Source organism: Ceratotherium simum, chromosome 3, assembly GCF_057802395.1.
Source record: "Ceratotherium simum simum isolate JZ-2026a chromosome 3, ASM5780239v1, whole genome shotgun sequence".
Classification (NCBI taxonomy): domain Eukaryota; kingdom Metazoa; phylum Chordata; class Mammalia; order Perissodactyla; family Rhinocerotidae; genus Ceratotherium; species Ceratotherium simum.
In genome coordinates, this window is record NC_141902.1 from 34,317,855 (window position 1) to 34,336,569 (window position 18,715).

Here is an 18,715-nt window from a genome sequence, read left to right on the forward strand (position 1 = left end):
AGAAATTAGACCATCTTTCATAATCTACCCTAACCTACCAATATGATTCAATTGAAATGAGATTCATAATTCTAGTCAATGAAAACAGGAAATGCCTATTTAATGATTGCAGCAAACAAAGAAGAAAGTGACATTAATAGCTTCCCCAGTCTCCTTGTTTACTCTTGGTCCCAGGTACAGATAAACCATGGTGTAGAAATCATCCCTGTCTGGAGGGAATGGATGTTACTGCTCCTCAGGTAAGAAATTAGAATTGGTGTTTTTTCCAGACATTGTGTTAAAAAGCTTACCTCATTTAGTTCTTACCTTAAGTCCAACAGGTATGTATTATTATTCACATTTTATAGATGAGAAAATTGAAGTTCCTATAAATTAAAGAATGACTTAAATCAGACTTGAAGTTGAGCAGAAAAATAAAATTCATGTTTACTTTATCTGATCTTAAAACCTTCCCTCATACCATTACATTGTACTGTTTCCAATTAGAATCAAATCCCTTCCCTTCTCCATGTTCTGAACTGGTTTGCATGTTTAGGCACATGGCAAGAATATATTCTCTCTCTCCTCCCTTCAAACACTGCCACCAGCAGAGTTAGTTGTCCATACTTACATTTATGAAAATAGTGTTGTCCATGAGTTTATAACTGACATTTATATGTCACTTGCTATGTGCTATTAATGGTGCCAGACGCATTAGAAAACATTCTTACATTTATTCCTCACAACAATATAAGAAGTAGATATTAATGCCCCTATTTAATCCAGAGGAAATTGAGACTCTAAGAGGTTAAAAACAGAATTTCTTGAATAAAGTGATAAGTAATAAATAGCAGGGCCAGAAACTCTTCCAAAAAATAGAGGAAAAGGGAATGATTCTAAACTCATTTTACAGGGTCAGCATTACCCTGATAATAAAACCAGACAAGGACACACAAGAAAAGAAAATTATAGACTAATATCCCTAATGAACATAGGTGCAAAAATCTTCAACAAAATATTAGCAAACTGAATTAAACAACACATTAAAAGGACCATATACCATAATAGAGTGGGATTTATTCCAGGGATGCAAGGATGGTTCAACATCTGCAAATCAATCAATGTGATACATCACATTAACAAAATGAAAGGTAAAAATCATATAATCATCTCAGTAGATGGCAAAAAAGCATTTTACAAAATTCAATAGAGGAAACATACCTGAATATAATAAAGTCTATATATGACAGAACCACAGCTAACATCATACTCAATGGTGAAAAGCTGAAAGCTTTTCCTTTAAGATGAGGAACAAGACAGCATGCCCACTCTTGCCACTTTTATTCAACATAGTGTTGGAAGTCCTAGCTAGAGCAATTAGGCAAGAAAAAGAAATACAAACATCCGAATTGGAAATGAAGAAGTAAAACTGTCACTATTTGCAGATGACATGATAATATTTATAGAAAACTCTAAATACTCCACCAAAAAACTTTTATAACTAATACATGAATTCCAAAATCAATATACAAAAATTAGTTTCTATACATTAATACTAAGCTATTAGAAAGAGAAATTAAGAAAACAATACATTTATAATTATATCAAAAGAACAAAATGCCTAGGAATAAATTTAACCAAGGAGGTTAAGGACTTGTACACTGAAAACTACAAGACATTAATGAAAGAAATTGAAGAAGACACAAATAAATGGAAAAATATTCCATGCTAATGGATTGGAAGAATTAATATTGTTAATATTCCTACTACCCAAAGCAATCTACAAAATCAATGCAATCTCTATCAAAATTCCAAAGGTATTTTTTCATAGACATAGAAAAAAAAATCCTAAAATTTGTATGGAACCACAAAAGACCTCAAATAGCCAAAGCAATCTTGAAAAAGAAGAACAAAGCTGGAGGCATCACATGCTCTGATTTCAAACTATATTGCAAAGCTATAGTAATCAAAACAGTATGGTAATGGCTTAAAAACAGACAAATAGATCAACAGAACAGAGCAGAGAGCCCAGAAATAAACTCATGCATATATCATCAATCAGTTTATGACAAAGGAGCCAAGAATATACAATGTGGAAAGGATAGTCTCTTCAATAAATAGTACTGGGAAAACTGGACAGCCACAAGTGAAAGAATAAAATTAGACCACTATCTTACACCATACACAAAAATTAACTCAAAAAGGATTCAAGACTTGAACATAAGACCTGAAACCATAAAACTCCTGGAAGAAAACATAGGCAGTAAGCTCCTTGACATAAGGCTCGGTGATGATCTTTTGAATCTGACACCAAAAGCACAAGCAACAAAAGCAAAAATAAACAAGTCAGACTATATCAAACTGAAAATCTTCTGCACAGTAAAGGAAACCATCAACAAAACGAAAAGCCAACTTACGGAATGGGAGAAAATATTTGCAAATCATATATCTGACAAGGGATTAATATCCAAAATATATAAAGAACTCATACAACTCAATAGCAAAAAAACATAAATAATCAGACTAAAAAACAGACAGAAAATCTGAATACACATTTTCACAAAGAATACATACAGATGGCCAACAGGTACATGAAAAGATACTCAGCATCACTAATCATCAGGGAAATGTGCATCAAAACCACAATGAGATATCACCTCACACCTATGAGGATGGCTATTGTCAAAAAGACAAGAAGTAACAAGTGTTGGTGAGGATATGGAGAAAAGGGAACCCCCATGCACTGCTTGTGGGAATGCAAATTGGTGCAACCACTATGGAAAACAGTCTGGAGGTTCTTCAAAAAATTAAAAATTAAGAACTATCATATGATCCAGCCATTCCACTTTGGGATATTCATCTAAAGAAAACAGAAACACTAACTCAAAAAGATATACACACCCTCATGATCATTACGGTATTATTGACAACAGCCAAGCTATGGAAACAACCTAAATGTCCATTGATGGATGGATGGATAAAGAAGATGTGGTGTATATATATATATATATATATATATATATATATATATATACAAGGAAATATTATTCAGCCATAAAAAAGAATGAAATCTTGCCATTCATGACATCATGGATGGACCTCAAGGGCATTACAGTAAGTGAAATAAATCAGACAGAGAAAGAAAAATACAGTATGATCTCACTTATATGTGGAATCTAAAAAAAAAAAAAAAAACAAAACAAAAATTAAAAAAACAAGCTCATAGATACAGAGAACAGATTGATGGTTGCCAGAGGTGTGGGGTGGAGGGATGGGAGAAATGGGTGAAGGAGATCAAATGGTACAGACTTCCACTTATAAAATAAATAAGTCATGGGATGTAATGTACAGCATAGTGACTATAGTTAATAATACCATATTGCACATTTGAAAGTTACCAAGAGAGTAAATCTTAAAAGTTTTCATCACAAGAAAAAAAATTTTTGTAACTATGTAAGCTAATGGATATTAACTAGACATATTGTGGTGATCATTTTGCAATGTATACAAATATCAAATCATTATTTTGTACATCTAAAACTAGTATAATGTTATATGTCAATTATACCTCCCTTAAAAAAATTCCAGGGCCAGCCTCAGTGTCCTAGTTGTTAAGTTCAGTGTGCTCCACTTTGGCAGCCCAGGTTCAGTTCCCAGGCATGGACCTACACCACTCTGTTAGTGTCCATGCTATGCTGGCGGCCCACATACTAAAAAATAGAGGAAGATTTGCCGGGATGTTACCTCAGGGTGAATCTGCCACAGCGAAAAAAAAAAAAAAAATCCATTACAGAGGAAAACAAAAGAAGTTAATGCTTTGGACTCAAAGATAATTATCCATTATGCTAAGTATAAACTGGAATCATGATATAATTTCAGTAGCTATTTAGATTATTTTCTTATATTTTCACCATAAGGTTGCATATCTCATTAAAATTCAGAGTAAATAAATAAATAAATAGGCCAGAGCTCAATCCCAGGTCTGTCTACATCCAAAGTTGATGTCTTTCATCCATTCCAGTTTCCAAACCCCCAACTCCCTAGCTCATCTGTAGGCTTAGAAATAATAGCCTGAATTCCCAGTACTGAAAGGAGGGGAACAGATCTACTTTTAAATTTGTGAGACGTACTCTATTCCAAAATTCTAATATCATACCAGAAACTTTCAGAAGAGTAAAGATGGTGATTATAAAGCCAGTTATAATCAAACTTGAATATCAGTTCAATTAAACTGCAAATAATTAACATTGCTATATATGTTTTGTCACTCTCTAGAGTAAGACATTAGCTAGAAAGCTGGAAAATTATTTACAAATGCTAAGCATGTTAAATATATATATTTTTTATCCAGACATTTTACAAAGTGGAATGTGAAGAAAAGGTACTATAGCTGCTACTTCATAATATGCAAGGGATCCAAAATGATATTATTTGACATATAACATGATTTATGAGAGGATGAATTTCTTTTAAAAGTAAGTACATTAGAGATGTGGAGAAATGAGAACATCAAGATTTTTTCCCCTCCTTTGCATAAGCAAACTAATTGCTGTTTAAATTTTCTAAATCTAGTGTCTTCCTGAGTTGAAAATTTCCACCTGGAGGAAGTGTTTATGACCATCTTGTAAATCTCTATTTTTAAAAATTAATTCATGCACATTAAATCAGTAGGAATTCTTCACTGACAGGGGAAAAAAGATCAGATTTGTAACTGGATATTTCAAAGGTTCAGGGAGCTGTGTATTCTACAGCAAAGGCTGAGAAATATTTCTCCAGATATCTGAATCTTAAATCAAACAAAGCAGATAAAGTATACTAATGTTCCTCAGAAAGATAAAATATAACAGTTCTGAGAAAAACAGTCACTATTCTGTAGTGGTTTTTACTAAGAATATTGTTTGGTTTGTTCACAAGTTTTAACTAAGCCTAATCATATCTAGACTAATATTTTTGCCTAATAAGGAATATAGTTGTGTGAAGAAAGGCAATGTCGTTTCGTGGTTAAGCATGTGGGTTTGGAGTCAAACTACCTGGTTCAAATCTCATTTAACTAACAGTTTGATGTCGCACAAATTAATAATTTTTCTGCCTCTGTTTTTTCTGTTAAATTTTCCCCTGATATAAAGCACTTAGCATAGCACCTAGCAGACAAAATACCTTGTATATGTTACCTATATTATTAAATGGGTACCTTGAGTCATAGTATAATGTAATGATATTTTTGTAGGCCATTTTGTAGCAATTTATTTTAAAGAAATAGTAAGAATTAATGGATTTAATAATAATTTCAGCATGTAGTCATGTTCCAGTTACTAGTTGAAGTACTTTTAATCCTCATTATAATCTAGGAGGTAGACACTATTATTATCTCACTTTACAGCTGGAGCTGGACACTGCAGCCCAGGGGAGTTAAGTTTTGTACTCAAGCACATACAGCCCTTTAATGGTAGAGCCAGGCTCTGAATGGCTACACGATTTAAACCAGATCCTGCAACTATGCTCTTCACCACTATATCACATTATCTCACCTTGATGCAGCTTAAATGGCCTCAGAAGATCTCATTTCCGCCCATACAAAAAAAAGAGACAGGTAAAATAAAATAGAGTAGTCACCTCAAATCCTCTTTGGGAGCAGCTAAGAAATAAAATGCACGTACATTATAAATATATATATAGACCATGTTAAAATTCCATATGCCCCTCAGGCAATATAGAAAACGATTTTATGAGATTTCACTACTATGAAAGAGACTGATTCAATTGGCCACATATGAAAATTGATCTCATTGTCATTCGGTGTATGTGCTACCTAGAGGCCTAAAATGAACTGATGTCCACAGAGCTGTGAGCTGAGCAGATGCTCTTCAGAGACGTCCAGCAGCTATGGAGGCAAGGTTTCAGAGCAGCAGGACCTTCAGAGTGTGTTTTGGAGTTTAGAATACGATTGTAACAATTCACCCAAATTGATAAGGCTCAGAAAGACTTATTCATCTTGATCAAATTAAAAGTTGATAGGCAAGAAAACAACTCAGCTGGAATTCTCATATCAGTTTCCTCAGTCATTTTCTTCTTTGTAGGCAAGACATGGGAAATCAAATGAATATCCAAAGTTTAACTGCTGAGTAAAAGTCAGAATATTCCCGACTGCAGCAGAACTGTCACCTCTTCCCTCAAGCTTTTTATTTTCTTCACGTTCCCCAATTTCAACCAGAGTGAACCTCCTATTTCACAGAGAAAATAAAACCATCTGTTAGGACAGCTCTCAACTACTCTACCTTAAACCAAAGACGTTGTCAAATCTTCAGCTTTTCAAAAAAAAAAATATATATACTATTGCTTCCTATACACAAGGTACTGAGGATACAGAGAAGAATAAGATATAGACCCTGTCCTAGAGTATCTAACAGTTTATACAGGAAAACTGTATGTAAACAGATAATTGCAAAGTAACAGTGGCTGGCATGTGCAGTGATGTGTACAGGGTGTTATGGGGAGTGATCAAAGGCTTACCAAATTTGTACACCCTTCAAATGTACATTTGAGGGAAAGATGGTCCCTTCTTTGAAAAGCTTATCCTCTCATCTTTCCTCCTCTGCAAGCTTCTCCATCGATTTCCCCTCTTTCCTATATCTTCAGTCTCAATTTCCCCTCTGATTCTTTCTCTACAGCCTGTAGACAAGCACATTTCCCCCTCATCTTAAAAAAACTTTTCTACTCCTTCTCCACCACAGTACTACCCTACCTCGCTCCTCTCCTCTCCCTTCAAACTCGAATAAATACTCTGCACTTCCGTCTACTTTCTCAATTCCCATTCCCACCTTGGCACACTGCAGTCATACCTCTAGCTCCACCATTAAACCCAAACTACTCTTGATAAAAGTCACCATTGGCATCCATGCCAATGCCAAGGGCCTACTTCACTTCTCATTCTGGTAGATTTCCCTGCAGCATCTGAAACCCTTGACTCCTTCTTGAAACCCTTTCCTTCCTTGGATCTGTTCTGCCTGCTGCCTCTAGAACTAATACCTCCGCAAATGTCTTGAGTAAAGGATTTAAATTCATTTTTCGTTTCCTGCATGGACTCTTCTTATCCTACCTTCTTTCCTTGGGTGATTTTGTCTTACAAGACTTCAGTTACCATGTGTACGTGTCAATTAGGGTCCCAGAAGGAAACAGATGGCACTCTCAAATGGGGTAATTGAGGAGATTTTAATAAAGACTACACTAGTGTGGGCAGGCCCAAGGGAAACCAGCAAGGAATGGTTAGTACCCTAGAACTTATTGCCCGAGGCCTGATGGGATAAGGAGAGGAAGCCCTGGAGAGTCGGTCAAGATGGCGGTGTAGGCAGACTCGGAACTCACCTCCTCCCGTGGACACAGCCAATTTACAACTACTCGTGGAAAAATTACCCCTGAGACAGAACTGAAAACTGGATAAGAGGAACTCCTGCAACAACGGACAATCCTAACTGAGGTAGAAGAGGCAGAGACTCCCTTCCGGAGAGGAAAAATGCCACCTTCGCAAGCCGCCAGCTTGACGGACGCCGGGAGCCGCCCACAGGTACGAAGCCCTCCTTGGAGGCGCAGGGAGCCGGGAGCGCCTCCGCTGTGGGCATTTTGTGGACCCAGCACAATCGAGACCAGCGGCATAATATCTGACTTTGCCTGCTACTAAAGCATTGGGGAGCACCCCCAGAAAACCCGGTTCACAAAGAAACTGAAACTGGCTCTTAAAGGGCCTGCGCACAAACTCACCCGTTTCAGAAAGCATCCTAACATCACCAGAAAGAAACGTGTACAGTGCAGTGCTGAAAAGAGACTCACCTAATAGGCCCTGAGTGCATCTCGGTGAGGGGTGAGACCTCTCCAGGGACTGGGACATTGCGGCGGCCATTGTTGTGGCCTGAGTGAGCGTGCTGACACAGACACCATTGGAGTTCTCCCTGAGGCCTGCTAGCCCAGGGTCTGCCCCACCCGCTAGAGCACCGATTTAATCCAGCTCAGCCAGGGCAGGCAGCCCACCCTAGAGACTCGCCCCACCCAACAACAAGCCCTCAGGCAACTTGTGGGCCTGCGTAGACTGGTGACTGGATTCTCTGCAGCCTGGCAACTGAGCCGACTTGAGCGGGGCAGGGTGTGCACAAGGAGCGGGGGTGGAGAGTGTGGGGCTCCCGCCGTGGAGAGACTGGGTCTGCTTGGGGAGGTCGGGGCACTCACACGGGGCAGGACTGTGTTGACTGTGTGTGTGGACCTGTGGGCGGCAGGGCTTGTCAGCTGCAGAAGACTTGTGCTTCTCAAAGACCCACATAGGGGGTTTGCCCCACCTTCCAAAGCCTGAAACAATTGGGTGCTCCTGTGTCTGAGGCCAGCCCCACCCAGCTGCAATCCTCAGAGAGCTGACAAGAGACCTAATAGGCTAGAGGCTTACAGCAATTGTAAGGCCCTGAGCCTAACAACCTGCCACGCTGGGGGCCTACTCACTTAAAAGAAATACTGCAACACAAATGTGGTATTAGAACTTACAGCCAACTGTGCTGGGGCTCCCCACACCTGATAAAGAGACTGAAGGGCCCACAACAACTATAAGCAGCTGAGCATTACAACAGCTGGCCAGGAGCATAACTCAGCCTCCCTGGGCGCCTATAGGGAGAGCTAACAGGCCACAATAGAAGGACCCACATAGCCCACATAGGGGTCACCCCTGGAACATTGAGAACTGAGGGAAGCACACTGGAAGCCCCCTAAGGCATCACTTACATAAAGTCACCTATCCAAGAGCAGGAGACGTAGCTGACCTACCTAATACGTAGACACAAGCACAGGGAAAGAGGCAAAATGAGGAGGCAAAAGAATACATTCCAAGTAAGGGAACAGGACAAAACCCCAGAAAAGTGAAACAGAAATGAGCAACCTACCCGACAGAGAGTTCAAACTAAGTGTTAAGGATGCTTACTGATCTGGGGAGAAGAATAGATGAACTCAGTGAGAATGTCAACAAAGAAATGGAAGATATAAAAAAGAACCAATCAGAAATGAAGAATACAATACTGGAAATGAAAAATTCATTAGAGGGACTCAAAAGCAGAGTAGAGGATACAGAAGAACGGATCTGTGAGCTGGAAGAAAGACTAGAAGAAATTACCCAAGGTGAACAGGTAAAAGAGAAAAGAATTAAAAAGAGTAGGACAGTCTAAGGGACCTCTGGGACAACATCAAGCGCACCAACATCCGTGTTATAGGTGTCCCGGAAGGAGAAGAGCGAGACAAGGGGGCAGAGAATCTATTTCAAGAAATAATAGATGAAAACTTCCCTAACCTAAGGAAGGAAACAGACATCCAGGTACAGGAATCACAGAGAGCCCCAAAGAAGATAAACCCAAAGAGGCCCACACCAAGACACATCATAATCAAAATGTCCAGAATTAAAGATAAAGAGAGAATCCTAAAAGCCGCAAGAGAATGTCAAGTTACATACAAAGGAAACCCCATAAGGCTATCAGCTGACTTCTCAGCAGAAACCTTACAGGCTAGAAGAGAATGGCACGATATATTTAAAGTGCTAAAAGGAAAAAACTTACAGCCAAGAATACTCTACCCAGCAAGGTTATCATTCAAAATGGAAGGAGAGATCAAAAATTTCCCCGACAAGCAAAAATTAAAGGAGTTTGTCACCAAGAAACCAGTGCTACAAGAAATGTTAAAGGGACTGATTTAAGGGGAAAAGAGAAGACCACAAATAGGAAAAATTATCTATTTTCATGATAAGAGGGTAATGGATACAAATGCACAAAAAAGAGGTTAGATATGATATCAAAAACATAAAAGGAGGGAGGAGGGGAGTTAAAGAGTACAGCTTTCAGACAGAGGTCAAACTAAAGTGACCATCAATTCTGTATAGAAGAAGAAAAGAACAGAGAAGGACTACTAGAACACTGAGAAAAAAAGAAAAGTTAAAAAATGGCAGTAAGTACATACTTATCAATAGCTACTTTAAACGTCAATGGACTAAATGCTCCAATTAAAAGACATAGGGTGGCTGACTGGATAAAAAAACAAGACCCATATATATGCTGCATACAAGAGACACACTTCAGACCTAAAGACACTCACAAACTGAAAGTGAAGGGATGGAAAAAGATACTCCACGCAAATGGCAATGAAAAGAAAGCTGGGGTAGCAGTACTCATATCAGACAAAATAGACTTTCAAACAAAAACTGTAAAAAGAGACAAAGAGGGGCATTACATAATGATCATGGGAACAATCCAACAAGAGGACATAACACTTGTAAATATCTACGCACCCAATGTAGGTGCACTTAAATATATAAAGCAATTATTAACAGACATAAAAACAGAAATAGATAGTAACACAATAATAGTAGGGGACTTTAACACTCCACTTACACCAACGGATAGATCATCCAAACAGAAGATCAATAAGGAAACATTGGCCTTAAACGACACACTAGAACAGATGGACCTAGTAGATATATACAGAGCATTCCATCCAAAAACCGAAGAATACACCTTCTTTTCAAATGCACATGGAACATTCTCCAGAATTGATCACATATTAGGCCACAAAACAAGTCTCCATAAATTTAAGAAGATTGAAATAATACCAAGCATCTTTTCTGACCACAACAGTATGAAACTAGAAATCAACTATAGGAAGAAAATCAGAAAAGCCACAAATACATGGAGATTAAACAAAATGCTACTGAACAACGACTGGGTTAACGAAGAAATCAAAGAAGAAATCAAAAAATACCTGGAGACAAATGAAAATGAAAATACGACATGCCAGAATTTATGGGATACAGCAAAAGCGGTTCTAAGAGGGAAGTTTATAGCGATACGGGCCTATCTCAACAAACAAGAAAAATCTCAAACAATCTAACAATGCACCTAAAGGAACTGGAAAAAGAAGAACAAACAAAGCCCAAAATCAGTAGAAGAAGGGAAATAATAAAAATCAGAGCAGAAATAAATGAAATAGAGACCAAAAAAACAATAGAAAAAATTAATAAAACCAAGAGGTGGTTCTTTGAAAAGATCAACAAAATTGACAGACCTTTAGCTAGACTCACCAAGAAAAAAAGAGAGAAGGCACAAATAAGTAAAATCAGAAATGAAAGAGGAGAGGTTACAACAGACACCTCAGAAATACAAAAGATTATAAGAGAATACTATGAAAAGCTATATGCCAACCAATTCGACAATCTGGAAGAAATGGATAAATTCTTAGAATCATACAACCTTCCAAAACTGGATCAAGAAGAAGTAGAGAATTTGAATAGACCAATCACCAGTAAGGAGATCGAAACAGTAATCACAAACCTCCCCAAAAATAAAAGTCCAGGACCAGACGGCTTCCCTGGTGAATTCTACCAAACATTCAAAGAAGACTTAATACCTATCCTTCTGAAACTCTTCCAAAAAATTGAGGAGGAGGGGAAGCTCCCTAACTCATTCTATGAAGCTGACATTACCCTAATACCAAAACCAGACAAGGACAACACAAAAAAAGAAAATTACAGGCCAATATCACTGATGAACATCGATGCGAAAATCCTCAACAAAATACTAGCAAATCGCATACAACAATACGTTAAAAAGATTATACACCATGATCAAGTGGGATTTATTCCAGGGATGCAGGGATGGTTTAACATTTGCAAATCAATCAACGTAATACACCACATTAATAAAATGAAGAACAAAAATCACATGATCATCTCAATAGATGCAGAGAAAGCATTTGACAAGATACAGCATCCATTTATGATAAAAACTCTGAATAAAATGGGTATAGAAGGAAAGTACCTCAACATAATAAAGACCATATATGAGAAACCCACAGCTAATATCATCTTCAATGGTGAAAAACTGAAAGCTATCCCTCTAAGAACAGGAACCAGACAATGATGCCCACTGTCACCGCTACTATTTAACATAGTATTGGAAGTCCTAGCCAGAGCAATCAGGCAAGAGAAAGAAATAAAAGGGATCCAAATTGGAAAGGAAGAAGTGAAACTGTCTCTATTTGCAGATGACATGATTTTATATATAGAAAACCCTAAAGAATCCACCAGAAAACTTTTAGAAGTAATAAACGAATATGGTAAAGTTGCAGGATACAAAATCAACATACAAAAATCAGTTGCATTTCTGTACACTAACAACGAAGCAGCAGAAAGAGAAATTAAGAATACCATCCCATTTACAATTGCAACAAAAAGAATAAAATACCTAGGAATAAACTTAACCAAAGAGGTGAAAGATCTGTACACCGAAAACTATAAAACATTTCTGAAAGAAATTGAAGAAGACACAAAGAAATGGAAAGATATTCCATGCTCTTGGATTGGAAGAATTAACATAGTTAAGATGTCCATACTTCCTAAAGCATCTATAGATTCAAGGCAATCCCTATAAAAGTTCCAACAACATTTTTCACAGAAATAGAACAAAGAATCCTAAAATTTATATGGAACAACAAAAGACCCCGAATAGCTAAAGGAATTCTGAGAAAAAAGAACAAAGCTGGAGGTATCACACTGCCTGATTTCAAAATATACTACAAAGCTATAGTAACCAAAACAGCATGGTACTGGCACAAAAACAGACACGCAGATCAATGGAATAGAATCGAAAGCCCAGAGATAAACCCACAAATCTATGGACAGCTAATCTTTGACAAAGGAGCCAAGAACATACAATAGGGAAAAGAAAGTCTCTTCAACAAATGGTGTTGGGAAAACTGGATAGCCACATGCAAAAAAATGAAAGTAGACCCTTACCTTACACCATACACAAAAATTAACTCCAAATGGATTAAAGACTTGAATGTAAGACCTGAAACTGTGAAACTTCTAGAAGAAAACATAGGCACTACGCTCTTCCACATCGGTCTTAGCAACATCTTTTCAAACACCACGTCTGACCGGGCAAGAGAAACAATAGAAAAAATAAACAAATGGGACTACATCAAACTAAAAAGCTTCTGCACAGCAAAGGAAACCATCAACAAAACGAAAAGACAACCTAACAATTGGGAGAAGATATTTGCAAACCATTCTTCTGATAAGGGCTTAATCTCCAAAATATATAAAGAACTCATGCATCTCAACAACAAAAAAATTACCAACCCAATTAAAAAATGGGCAAAAGACCTGAACAGACATTTCTCCAAAGAAGATATACAGATGGCCAACAGACACATGAAAAGATGTTCAAAATCACTAACTATCAGGGAAATGCAAATCAAAACTACAATGAGATATCACCTGACGCCCATCAGAATGGCTATAATTAACAAGACAGGAAACAACATGTGTTGGAGAGGATGTGGAGAGAAGGGAACTCTCATACACTGCTGGTGGGAGTGCAAACTGGTGCTGCCACTATGGAAAACAGTATGGAGATTCCTCAAAAAAGCAAGGATAGAACTACCATATGATCCAGCTATTCCACTGTTGGGTATTTATCCAAAGAACTTGAAAACACCAATTTGCAAAGGTACATGCACCCCTGTGTTCATTGCAGCATTTTTCACAATAGCCAAGACTTGGAAGCAACCTAAGTGCCCATCAAGGGACGAATGGATAAAGAAGATGTGGTATATATACACAATGGAATACTACTCAGCCATAAGAAACAATGAAATCCAGCCATTTGTGACAACACGGATGGACATTGAGGGTATAATGCAAAGTGAAATAAGTCAGAGGGAGAAGGTCAAATACCGTATGATTTCCTTCATTAAGTAGTAGATAATAACAACAATAAACAAACACATAGGGACAGAGATTGGATTGGTGGTTACCAGAGGGGAAGGGGGGAGGGAGGAGGGTGAAAGTGATAATTCTGTACATGTGTGTGGTTATGGGTTGTAATTAGTATTTTGGTGGTGAACATGATGTAATCCATGCAGAAATAGAAGTACAATGATGTACACCTGAAATTTTTACAATGTTATAAACCAATGTTACTGCAATAAACAAAAAATTAAAAAAAAAAAAAGGAGAGGAAGCCCTTCCTGGAATCTAGAGAGTAGCTGCTTGGAGAAGGTCACTGGGAAAGAGCTGTGCCCTTTGGAAGATGGATATAGCTATCCTGTGGTGACCTGAAAGGGAGGGAGTCATGGAATAAATATCCAAAACTCACTATCTTCCTGCCCTTTGATGTTTTGCTGATGCCTCTAATTGCCTAAACCCAACTTGAAGCCAAAGTGCAGTGGTGGAGTCAAAATAGGTAAGGGTTCAAGGGCACAGAAACGTTTGGAAAGTCTATCTGGAGAGGCAAATGGGAAATATCCAGTACAACTGCTCCATCTCTAGTCCTGACTGCTCTTCTGAGATCTTAGCCAATCTTTCCATTTCACCTCCAATCTATTTGTATTATACCTATGTGCTTTAAAATTAATTTGCCCAATTATTCTGTTTTTCTTATAGAATTTTTCTTGGTTAATGGTACAGCTACCTATTTTCTCTCAACCAAAGACCATGGAGTATCCTTGATTCTTCCTTGTTTACCTCCTCCATTGAGGTCAGGAGAGCATTTCTCACAAATGTTTTTTGAACTCTAGGCTCTCCTTTCTAATTCCATTCCTTTAACCAACATCCTTATATTCTCTTTTCTGGACTTCTGCAATGATTTCCCAACTCAACTCCCTGTAACTATTCTTTTCAATACTCTTTTATAGTCTTTACACTGCTGTCAGTTACCTTCCTAAAACACAGATCTAATCATGGCATTCCTTTGTGTAAAACCTCAAACAGATCTTTCTTGCCTTGGCATAAAATCTAAATTTCACACATGACTTACAAGACACTAACCTATACCTTTAACATCATGAACTTGTTTATTCAACAAATATGTCTTGTTAGTATTTTGGTGGTCAACATGATGTAATCTATGCAGAAATAGAAGTATAATGATGTACACCTGAAATTTTTACAATGTTATAAACCAATGTTACTGCAATAAACAAAAAATTAAAAAAAAACCAAAAAACAAATATGTCTTGAACACTATGTGCTGTCAAGAGAGTAGATGCTAAGGAATACAAATAAGAGATTTTGGACACACTCTAGCCTCTAGACTGCAGTGGGAGTGATAAATAAATAATTAAAAGTGAACATTACTACGAGATATTAGAGAAAAGTTTACTATTGGTAGGGATTTGGGTGTGAGAAAGGCATAGGAAAGGGAATACCGTTAAAACTGAAACTTAGAAAATGAGTAGGTATCAGAAGGCGTAAGGGCATCTCAACAGAGGAAAATACATGTGCCCTTGTGCGACAGCATAAAAGAACAAGGCAGGTTTGGAGAAAGCAGGTAAAGGGTGAAAACAATGGCCTTGAAGAACTGCGTACTAAAAATATGTGTTTTCACTGGATGTACATCATTTTTTTAATTAAAAGGAAATTTGAGGGGTGGTGAAAGAGTACTATGTCTTGATTGGGGTGTATATATTTGTCAAAACTTATCAAAATGTACCCTTAAAATCTGTACTCTTTATTGTTTGTATATTACATTTCAATTTTTTTTTTTAAAGGATAACCTTGGAGTCAAAAAGACCTGGCCCTGGCCCTTGTCAGCTTTATAATTTTGAACAGGTTACTTATCTTCTCTAATTTTTCTGATTTGAAATGATGATGCTTTTCCCTATACGGCTGCAAAGGATTCTTTTCTGGTGCTTAGCATGTATAGGTAATTGATAAATGAGATCTATCAACTTGAGTGTATGTAGAGTTTATTAGGAAATAGAAGAAAAAAATGAAACCTGCAAAGTAGGCAAGACAATCTCAAAGAGACTTTGTATTTTGTATGTTTGTATTTTTAGAAAAATCACCTTGGTTTCAGTGTGGCAGACATATCATTAGGAGTCTAATAGAATAAAGAAAGAGAGGGCCTGAATTGTGGCAGGAGCATGTTTCTGAGAGTGACAGATGGGACAGGGTGATGGGCTATGGAGAAAAGATGTATGGTAGTGCCATTTTCCAAGAAAGAAAGAAGACCTAAAGGGACATAGAAATGAGCTTAATTATTAAAAAGTTGTGTTTGAGATTCCTTCAGGTTTCCAAGATAGGCATGTGTGATACACAAGCAGATACGTGGCTCTGGACCCCCAAATTCAGACAAGAGATGTTATTATACATTGGGCAAGACTGAAACAAACATTACTCTTCAAGAGAGAACCAAAATGGGATCAGTCATTTGTGGAAATGAGAAAATCCAAGATAGTACTGGTGAATGTAAGCTTGGAGAATTATAGAAATAGCTCAAATCCAATTCAGGTCATCGGAGTATAAATTTAAGTCTCCTTGGGGAAGCGAATAGAGATTTTGATGGCAACTGAGGAAGTTTATATCTAGTTGCTTTGCTGTCTTTAGAAATGAAGAAAATCTGCATGGTAACTATAAAGGGGAGTCCAGAAAAAAAAAATAGAAGTCTGTCTATTAGTGTCTAATACGTATATCTCTGTGGTAGAGATCTGATTCCATTAAATATTAAGATCATCCAACTAATTCTTCTACCTGAGTCCTTTTCACTCCAAAGTCTAGTCTCATACACATTAGATTAGACTGCCTTCTTGGGACATCATTTTTAATGTATTGCTGATGAAGGCTTGGGAAACACCCAAATGCAATAAGATGACTAAGGTATAACCTCTAGTTCTATATGTATCCTTCTTAAGACAGAAGGCAGATTAGTCTAGGTCCTCTGAGAAGCAGATGCCAAGACAGGATTTGACATGCAAGAGATTTATTTGGGTAAACACCTGTGAGGGAAATAGTGGAGAGAGTGGGAGGAGGCTGGGGGGCTATCTGACCCCTGAGAAGGAGAAAGGGAAGGAAGGAAGGAAGATAGAGATATGTTCGAAGGGATTGTTTGGTGGCATTTCTTGTTTCTACCATATAGTTGAGATCTTTAGGGTGTTTATTAGCCCAGAGAGTATTAATTACAATTACACAGTGAGTGGGATAATTATATATTAATGATATAGATATAAAAGGAAATTATTAGGTTCTTGGATGAGACAGAAAGCACCTGTGGCCCATGTTGTGGGGTGCAGATGGAGAGATTTTGAAAGTTATGCCTCAGTTATTTTGTGGGTCTGATTAGGCAATACAATCTCATCTTTGAAGTTCAGAGAAAATCAGCATGTCAATCAAATGTCTATAAATCATATATGACTGACGGGAGCTTGCCACATGATTTAAGAACATTGTGTTTTCATTCATTTTACAAAATGAAATGGTTTAAAAAATTTTTTTATTTGGAAATAATTTCAAATTTACCAAAACATTACAAAATAAAAATAGCACAAAATAAAAAGACTGCAAAAAAAATGCCCATGTACCCTTTATCTAGATTCACCTACTATTGACATTTTGCTCCATTTGATTTATCATTTACTCTCTCACTGTCTGTGATTTAGTTTTTCTGGATCATTTAGGATAACACAAACATGCACACACACACACACATATATGTTTTTATTATAATCTGTCATTTGTATTCCACTTTTGTAAGTTCATCCAATAATGTCCTTTATTGCACTTTTTCCCCTGCAGTAGAGGATCCAGTCCACAGTCAGGTATTGTATCTAGTTGTCATGTCTCCCTAGCCTCCCTTAAACTGGAACATGAAATACTCTTTTGATAAAGTAAATCTAATTTATTGAACAATGTAAACTTTGAGGGGGGGGACTTGGTCATTCCCCACCTGTATGTTGCTTATACACATTTCCTAGAACAGTGCCTGGTACATGGTAGCAATGAGTAAATGGGTTGCACTGGTCTTTGCATGTAAGAGCATTTATATTATGTTTTTAAATGTTCTGTCTATACGAATGGTTCCAGTGCTGTTTTGTAAAACTAGATTAGTCTGTGTGTGTGTGTGTGTGTGTGTGTGTGTGTGTGTGTAGAGCTTAAGTGTTCCTCAAGATCCCACCTCTGTTACTCCCTGCCCACACCATTACCTTAAATCCCTTCTCATCCTCATACCAACTTAAACTTTTTAGTGTTGTTTGCAAGTGAAATGGAAACTCAAGCTCTTCTGGCATGAGGGTTGGCATCCAGTGTGACTGTCCTCTGGGCAATGCAAAACATTTGCTCCCTGCATCAAGAGCTGTAATGAATCTGAATGTTCAGATAGAACTAGTAGCCATTAAGAAAAAAAAAAAAAAACATACTGGCTCCTGTGTCAACATGTTGACTGACATAATGTCCACATGGTAGGAGGCTCACAAACATAATTTCAGTCATAGCTCTGTGAATGGAATGCCCAGGTAAGCTGTCCATCAGTCACAGAAACCTCTTCCTTGTTCCAGAGGGTCTATTACATGATTCCCACATTGTCTAAATTGCAGCTCATTGCTGGAACTGAAGGATGGCCCAGCCTTGTGCTGGCTATGTCAGGGACCTCCTTCAAGGACTGGCCTTGTGCGAGTTCATCTCCTAACTTCAGAAACCTATTGCTCTACTCTTAATACAAAACTAGGGTCAAAATTGCAAAGTGTTGATAAGAATATCTTTGGCTCATGGCGTAATGTAAAATGAGCAGAGGGGGACTCAAATTGTATATACATTTCAAATTTATCTATGAAAGAAAAAAATTGTAGAAAAATGACTGGAAGGAATAATATCAACATGGTTACACTAGTGACTTCAAGGGATGGGACTATGGATAATTTATAGTATCTGACATTCTGTTGTTGGCTG